The following is an 8,985-nucleotide window of genomic DNA, read 5'->3' as shown; positions in this document are numbered from 1 at the left end:
TTTATCATGTGAAAATTAATATTTTTTATACAACCCATGGAAAAAGTGACACAGATGAATAACTGAAGTTTATAAGTGATACTAGGCCTAATTTATACATGGGGATTACTTGTCAAGGACAACCTAGAATTCTTGCTGACTGTTCAAACACGCACTTTATACTCTCGCCGGGGAATTCCTCTAGTTTCCCTAGAAATAAATAGCTGGGATTGATGTTGTTTACTGCATCAATTAAAAAAGCCCTATTCAAAGATTGCACTGCTTTTGAGTATTTCCTTTTATAAAATTGCCACATCAAATTATCTGAGTAATTATATTAATTACAATCATGCTAGTGCAATTTGTAATTATTTGTAGTAATTAGTGACATGGCAGTGAGTCAGTGACATAAAAAAAAAATCAAAATCATTGTTAAGGAAATATAAAGAAATGAGACAAATATCCTCTTAGAGTGCACGAGTCTAAATTTTTATCATTTTACTCTTTATTAATATCCTTTATAACTCAAAGTGTATTAATCAAACGTAAAGAGTAAAAATCAAGACTCATATACTCTTAAAAATACATTTAGTAATTCTCTTAGGAAATAAACAGATAAATGTTTAGTAAACAATTTTACTAACTGAACATATATAATGCATTCACTAAATATAAAAATTGGAAGATGATGTATTTAGTAAACAAAAAAATTGGTAAATATCAAGCAAATAAAATATTTACTTTGTAAATAATGTTTACCTAGTAAATATTAGGCATATATTGTAATTAATAAGTAAATATCAAAATAATGCATTTGTTAAGAGTAAAAATAGGTGAATGATGTTAAATCAATCAATAAATAAATTGTTAAGCAATTGAAACCCTAGCCTTGTCAATTCAAAGTTGTGCCTTCGACTCCTCCCTCCATCGATGACGACATCGTATGGCAACAACGTAACAACCGCCTTTGTCAATAGCTAACCGTCACGACGAAGAACTAGTTATGACCCACGATATATACGACAATATTTCCTCAAAGCCGTGACGAGAACACCCTAGTGATGAGCTTCCTAGGGCAAGCACCCTTCAACCGCAATTCATGAAGAAGACAATTTTGCAGGGGGCAAATATGAAATTTTGGAATTATTTTCAGAAAATCCTTTTTTTTTTTTTTTTGCATTTTGAAAACTCCAGCCATTTCCTATTATTAATTCTAGAGAATTTGTCCTTTTGAGACAATTTATTCTTGTTAAGCAAGGACTTGGAAGCCATCTATAACAACATTTTCACGTTCAGTTTTATAAGTGTAGACATTGCAATGTAGTAAACTGTCATAGTGGCTTAGAGATTTCTGTCCAACCACACACGTATAACAGTTTGATATGTAGGCTTATACATTGATGCTACATGTTTAAGTAAAAAAAAACATTTAAAGTGATCATTTATATGAAAAAAATTATCCTAGCTTTGACATCCGAAAGCACCAACCTACTTTCGAAACAAAAAGAGGGTAGTTGTAATGGCAATTACAACTATAGTCAGAACAATATATAACAATGTAGAATACGGATATTTGAGTGACTAAGGTGGTCTGGAGAATATGGCTCAATTGCATAACTGTAAAGATAAACCTACTACGGAACTGCCGATCGAGAAGAGGCAATAAAACTATAAGTAGATACGTAATTTCGACTATGATATTTTCTTTTATCTTATTTGTTGTTTTCCTTAAAAAAAAATATTACATCATGATAAGACTATAAAAAAAATACATGAACTGAAAAAATACTTCTTAAATTACATTATAAATCATATCACATTTAAAAAACTTTTAAAATTTATAATTAGTAGTTTTTTAGTAAAAATTTTCCTAATTGTGTAAGACATCCAGAAATCGTGTGGAAGTGGAGAATGCCAAATATGTCATACCAAAATGAAATGCATACGTTCAAACTTCAAAGAACCAGGTTGCCCATGGAGTCATAGGACGTCACTACCAAAAGTCATTCTCCAATTTGCTCCTTTTGGGGCCATAAAGTAGAGGTCTACACAATCATATATATATATATATATATATATATAGATTTTTGACCCTTTAGATATATGTTACTTTCTACTTGATTCTCCTAAAAGTATTATTCTGTCCTCTACCACGCCATTTGTTACTTAGCGTGTATAAAACAAATATATTAATACGATAAGATAGATTAATGAAATAACATTCTTTTTTTCATCTTTCACCAACTTTGCTCGTTTAAGAATCGGACAATAACAATAACTGGCTGCTTTTTTCCTTTTTATCTCACCTTTTGTTGTCAAAAATATCATTTGCCATCAGAAATTGTGTATTGAGATTTCAATGCCGAAAGAGTTCAAATACTTTTCCTGTGTTTAGCTCTAACTCTTAAAATTATCAAGTTTTTTACATCACAAAAGCCGTCTCTAATAGCATCTAAAAAAGCCATTAAATCGTTGAAGATGGAAAATAAACTCAGGAAAACGAGTTTTGACGATAAACTTTTCTACTATGCATGTTCAACTTCTCCTCCTTTGACTTTTATTTGTACTTTTTTTTTTTCTCTAAAGAATAATAAAACAATAAGAAGTCATTATACATCCTGTTTAGTTTAGTACCGAGACTAAAAATTTTCCAAAATCCCAACCCGTATCCGCCCAACAATGTGCCGGTTAACTAGTTAAAAGCGGGCAGTTTAGCAGGCTGGTATAGAATTTTGAGTCGATTTTGTGGCCCTTTATCTAGTTATTGACTTTTTTTTTTTTTAAAATCAATTTTGGAACAAGTTTGGAACTTTATTTCAATCGACCAATGTATCATTAAAACCCGTTTGGTCGGATGATTTATTCTCTGATTCGAATAATGGTTCATGGTTCGCTACAGTATTTTCTCTCACAAAAAACACAGGTAAATAAAAAATGATTCTAATCTCATGGTTCTAATTCATGAACCAAACAGGCTCTTAGTATTGGACTTGGAGAAAGAAGAAAAAAAAAACAGAGAGAGAAACAATTGAAGTAAAACACGTATAAAAAAGAGAGACACACTCACACACATCTACATACAAATGGTCAAGTTTTCAATGATTACGTTTCAAACAGTAGTTACTTATTAAATATAAAAATTTAATTACGTAGTGTAATAAGAATTTAATTTTATTAATTAAAATAAATTATTTTAATAAATTATTTAATTTATTACAACCATTTAATATATTTTAAAGCTAAGATAATGATACATAATGATAATAAATGTTAGAATAACTATTAAAACTGTACTCATATATACATACATGTATGCGTGCACACATAGATATTTGGCGAGCTTTGAAAACCACCCGGCCGGCCAAATTAATAAGGTTTGAGGGTAGGAAAAATTGTCGAGAAAAAAGCAAGTCATGTTGTAGACCCATTCTAATGGATGAGGAGGGGATGGGGGTGACTAATTTTGACGGGTTAGATGAACATTCCTAATTTATTTTAAGAAAGTTATATATATATATATTTATATATTATAGGACATTGCTTTGACAGGCATACTTTTGAATTTAATTACAAGGACGTAAGTGTAAATGAGTATAAGATCAGAGACAAATGGGTATATGATATTTTCTTTTAATTAAAATGAGAGGAGATTTTTTTGATAATTATTAAAATGAGAAGAGTTGTTGTGATATTTGGAACTAGACTAGAAGAAATATTCCAGTATTTGAAAGTGAATGTGGTACGGACTTCGCTGGAACATTTTTCAATCGCTTATCGTGAGGGACTTCCCTCTCTCGGTAGATCGTCACCGACCAAAGAGTCCCACACGTAAAGGCAATCAAGAGCGATTCCGTACTCATTTGCATCTTAACCCTACACGTGTCCCAACCCTACTAATGATTCCGGTCCTCACAGGGGAATCTTTGCATAATGAGTAGTAAGACTCGTTTATTTACTGCGTTTAAATTCATAATTTTAATTTTATTATAATGTATTTTTTTCATAAAAATTTTAAATATTAAAATTAAATTATTAATTTAAATGTATAAATTAAACGGGTCTTTAGAGGTGTTGAGTTATTAAAATTGTAAGTTTAGATCAAGTTAAATGAATTAAAAATTCATTTTTTAGTCGGGTTCTAGACTGACCCGTTTAAACATATGAACAGTGTCAGATCAATAGTTTAGGCCCAAAATATATTCAGTCTAATTTGAGTAGTATTTTTAATTTATTTATATTTACCTTATAAAAAGCGGCTAACACGACCCATGCGGGCTTTCGAGCTGTGTGCCAACCATATTCTAAACGAAAATAGTAGAAAATATGTCAATATGAAAACCTTAAGAAAGTATATAGGCCAAGTTTTAGTTATAAAAATTAATAGGCCATAACTTGTCAAGTTATGGTTCATAACCAGATAAGTTATGGACAAACTTGTCAAGTTATGGTTCATAGCCAGACAAGTTATAGACAAAAATTGTGAATTATGGACAATAACTTGTCAAGTTATGGTTCATAACCAGACAAGTTATGGACGTAAACAGTAATTTGGCCTATTTATTAACTTATGTAAACTATTGGCCTATTAATTTTAATTCATCTCAAGTCTTGGTCTATTTTCCTATTTCTCCCTATTCTAAAGTGCCCAACAAGCTTTCTTTTCCGGATAGACTGGGCCTGTTTAGTTCGCTGATTCGAGTTGAGATGTGACTTTATGTGAGAGTTTTTTACTGTAACAAAAAAGTTAGATGTGACTGTTTCTGAGGCTTTTTACTGTAGTAAAACTCGAATTCTAAACTCGAATAGGTGAAATGAACGAGACATGTTTTCATACTTGAATTTACACCTCTATGAACTATGAAAGCGGAGAGTTGAAACATAAAGGAATTTCACAATATTTAATTTTAGGCTTGTTCATTTACTTTTTTTTTTTTTGAGTTAGGGTAACTTAAGTTCATATTTTAATTTGAGTTAAGGTGTATTTGAGTATAGTTTGAGTTGAGACTTTAACTTGAGTTTGTGTTTGAATATGCACATTTTGAGTTATGATTTTAATTGAGAATCTATTTGAGTTTGTATTTGGGTGGGTCAAAACTTGAATTTGTATTTGGATAATATTCTAATAAAAACTCATTGGTGATGAAAAATTTTAATAGGGTATATGAGTAGAGTTTTATTCATTTTTTTTGTTATGAACGCATTTAAAAAAAAGATTTCAATCAGAATTAAAACGAAAAAGTTATGACATTTTTAATAATAGAAAAATATTATTTATTAACTTGAGTTTGAGTTTAGAAACTTGAGTTGAAGGAAGAATTTGAGCTCAGATTTTAGCTCAAACTCAAGTTAAAACTCGAGTTTAAACTCAAATTTTTTTTTTAAAAAAAAAACATGAATTTAAATAAAATTGTAACTTAAGTTTAATTTTTTTTTGAGTTTAAGTGCAAATGAACAAGTACTTAATATGACAATTTGATTCAAGTGAAGCAAATATTGCAATTGTGATTAGAGGTATACCCATATTATAATGGGATAACAGCAAATATAGCCGCTTTAGTAGCCCAATTTCAGTACATAACCGTTCTTTCTCAAAATTAGCCAAATAACCGCCCTAATATTTCTTATGCGAGGAAAAGACGAAAAAAGCCCTCCTTCCAAGCTAAGATCAAGCATCAGACTCGCTTCCCCTTCCAAACACGAGTCCTTCTCTACATAAATTTATCAAAATTTCAATTGCTCCACAAAAGTCATCCAGAAAAAAACTTCTAGATAATCCGAAATTGAGAGAGAGGAATTAAGAAAACCAGAAAAAAAATAAGAAGAAGCTGGATGAGGAAGTGAAGTGAATAGGAACGATTGAGAATGGAAGAAAAACGTGAGTGGAAGAAGGTAATATTAGTGATATTAAAGATTGAGGATTAAATAGAAAAATCGAAAATGTGATATTAAAGCAACGGCCATATGCTATACAACCCAATTTTCCTATTATAATTGTGGTTGTAGCCGTAATTTAGAAATAAATCCATACCAAATATAACCGTGAGATGTAAAATTCAAATCTTTCATCCTCACGAAAAAAGTAAAACAAGTACTATATTTATAGATTGTATTTAAATCCAAAAATCGATAAACGAAAAGGATTGTTTCATGCACTTTTTTCTCTAATCATCAGCTTTTTCAAAATACTTTTGCCTTTTGTGTAGATTATTCTGATTAATATGATAATAAACTTATTAACTATGTGGCCCTAATAATTACTGTACATTGCCCCACATAAATAATTTTTCTCAAACATGTTTAAAGTATTTTTAGAAAGAAAATCTGTATTTATTGTTTAAGTGTTTTGGACTACATACATCTTTTACTTTAATCTTTAAAGGTTGAAGTTGTAACTGAACACATGCTTGTTTGTTTGTTTGGTCAATGTTTTTTTTTTCTTTTTTCAATAAAGATCTTATATTAGGTTATGTTTAGTATGATGGTTTAAATTAGGGTGGTTTTGATTTTAGAATCAGAACTATAATTCATGATTTAAACATGTGGTCCAAATCATGGTTCTAGAATCAGAATCAGAATCAGGAGTTTGAACCATCCAAAACTAAGAGAGGGTGGTTTTAGTTTAAAAAATCACATCAATGTCCAAATTTTAAATTAAAACTCTTTAAACTAAACACTGACTTTCAAAAACTAATTTTTACTTTTAGCAACACGGTTGGAACCAGATTTATAGACTCTGGTTTTAGAACCCTCGTGCCAAAAGCTTAATGTTTCTCGTTGAAATATTTGCTTTCTTTGTTTTACCTCACACGAGACCTCAATCACAGAGCACTAATCAAAGGAAAATATCAAGCTATTAAACACCAATATAAGTCAGACATAGCCATCTCTAAGGGATACAATCAACTAGCCTGTCTTTCCTAAATGGCCTTTATAGCCGTTAGCAAATTGTATATATATATATATATATATATCCTGTATAAACGTCAATTATATAGTGAAAAGAATACTTTTCCTCACAATTACTCGGTCATTATTCAAAACTTCATTTTGGTATCAGAGATGTCTTCAACAACTTTGTCTCTTGAAGAACCCAAACTTTCTATTCAGTACTTCCACCAATGCTCTAGCTTGATTTCCATTCAATTATCCTCTACAAATTTTCTCATATGGAAATCACAAATTCTACCACTGATTCGAAGCCTTGGTCTTGAACATCATATCTTGAATTCACAAAAACCAGCCGATGTAGTTATTGATTCGGACGGGAAAGAAGACCAATAATCCAAATAAACAACACTTTACAGCGATTCTAAATTAGAAATATACCAAGCCTTTGTCGGAGAAAGAAGAAAAGCAAGAAACATGAGTGGAGGAAGAGACCGAGGAGGCGGACGTAACCCTAATTCCTTTACACAAAGCCGTCCAAACTACAACAACGTTGGTCAAATTCAACAATGATTGGAGAGGACCTACAAGGCAACAAAATCAAGGCAAGGAAGCTTATCAAATTTGTGGAAGAACAAATCATACTGCGATCAAGTGTTACTACAGGCATGATTATACTACTGAAGAAGAAAGTCGTCATGAAGAAATGGCTGGCAGTGAATCTCCATCATAATAATTGTCGTCGTTCCACATGACACGCATATTTTCCCACATAACAGCTGTCAACCCTCAACGCTGGAAGCTCGCTTTCCCTCTACGCTGCAAAGAAAGGCCCAACTTAGGGCGTCGACTAGTTGTGCCGTCGAACTTAAGCAATACTTCCTCTAGAAAGGGTCGACTGTCAGTGAACATAAGGTCTACGCAACACAGACGGCGAGGGGAACACTCTTCAGAAAGGAGCCTGACATCCCAAGTTGCGTCTAGGGATGGGAGACGTCTGCAATACGGGCATGAATTGCAATCCCCTAAACCGCCCTGCAGTGGGTAGTGAAGGATTACAGGAATCCACAGAGCCGTAATAGAAGACCAATTGGCTGGGTGAACAGTCCAAAAGGTGATTAGTGGGCTACGGTCTAAGCCTAAAAAGGTAGACCACTCGAGTACTTCTACCTACGAAGGAAATCACCCACGAAGGAAGCTTGAGCTATAAAAGGGGCAAAACCCCATACACGAGGAGGATGGACCTCTCGAGCATAGAATCAAAGAGAGAATATACATGCATGTAAATTGTAATAGTCCAAAGAGAAATGCAATACCCAAGTGGATGTAGCTCTTTATTAATAGAGTGAACCACTATAAATCTCGTGTGTCCTCTCTTTCAAGTATTACACTCATGCTTACAAAATGCAACAAACACTTCATAGCATAATTTTAAATATACAATTAATTTCCAGTCAGTAACCCAACGAGATACCAATGAGTAACCCGGCATATTTCTGTTGACGAAATTTAGCCGTCAACAATAATGATTCCAATTTTTATGACGACTCAGGAGCAACAGCTCATATCACAAATCAAGGAGGTAACCTTAAGTCCCTAAAACCTTATTTTGGCACTGATCATATTTTTGTTGGAAATGGCCAAGCCTTACCAATTACTCATATTGGTAATACTTCACTAAATACTTCAAATGGTAAACTTGCTCTTAATAATGTCCTTGTTGTCCCAAATATCAAAAAGAATTTATTATCTGCTAGCCAACTCATTGATGATAATGTTTGCTCCTTTGAATTTAACTCTTCTGGTTTTTGTTATTAAGGATTCCAAGCAACAGATAATATCGCCAAAGGACATAGGCAAGGGAAATTATTTGCTCTTGAAGATGGACGAATTGAAGCTTTAGCTGCTATCAAAACCAAGGGAACTTCCTCAGATGTTTGGCATGCTCGTTTAGGGCATCCTAATTATATGCATTTTTAAAATGTTTAAAGAATAAAAAAGTTATAAATGTTTCCAAATGGTTAAGTAAGGATACTTTTTGTACTAGTTGTCAACTTGAAAAACGTTGTAGACTTTCTTTTAATTAATCAAAATCAATTTCAAATTCTCCTCTTGAGAAAA

This window comes from Morus notabilis, unplaced genomic scaffold, assembly GCF_000414095.1.
Source record: "Morus notabilis unplaced genomic scaffold, ASM41409v2 Scaffold1169, whole genome shotgun sequence".
NCBI classification, from domain to species: domain Eukaryota; kingdom Viridiplantae; phylum Streptophyta; class Magnoliopsida; order Rosales; family Moraceae; genus Morus; species Morus notabilis.
Note: the sequence above shows the minus strand (reverse complement) of the source record.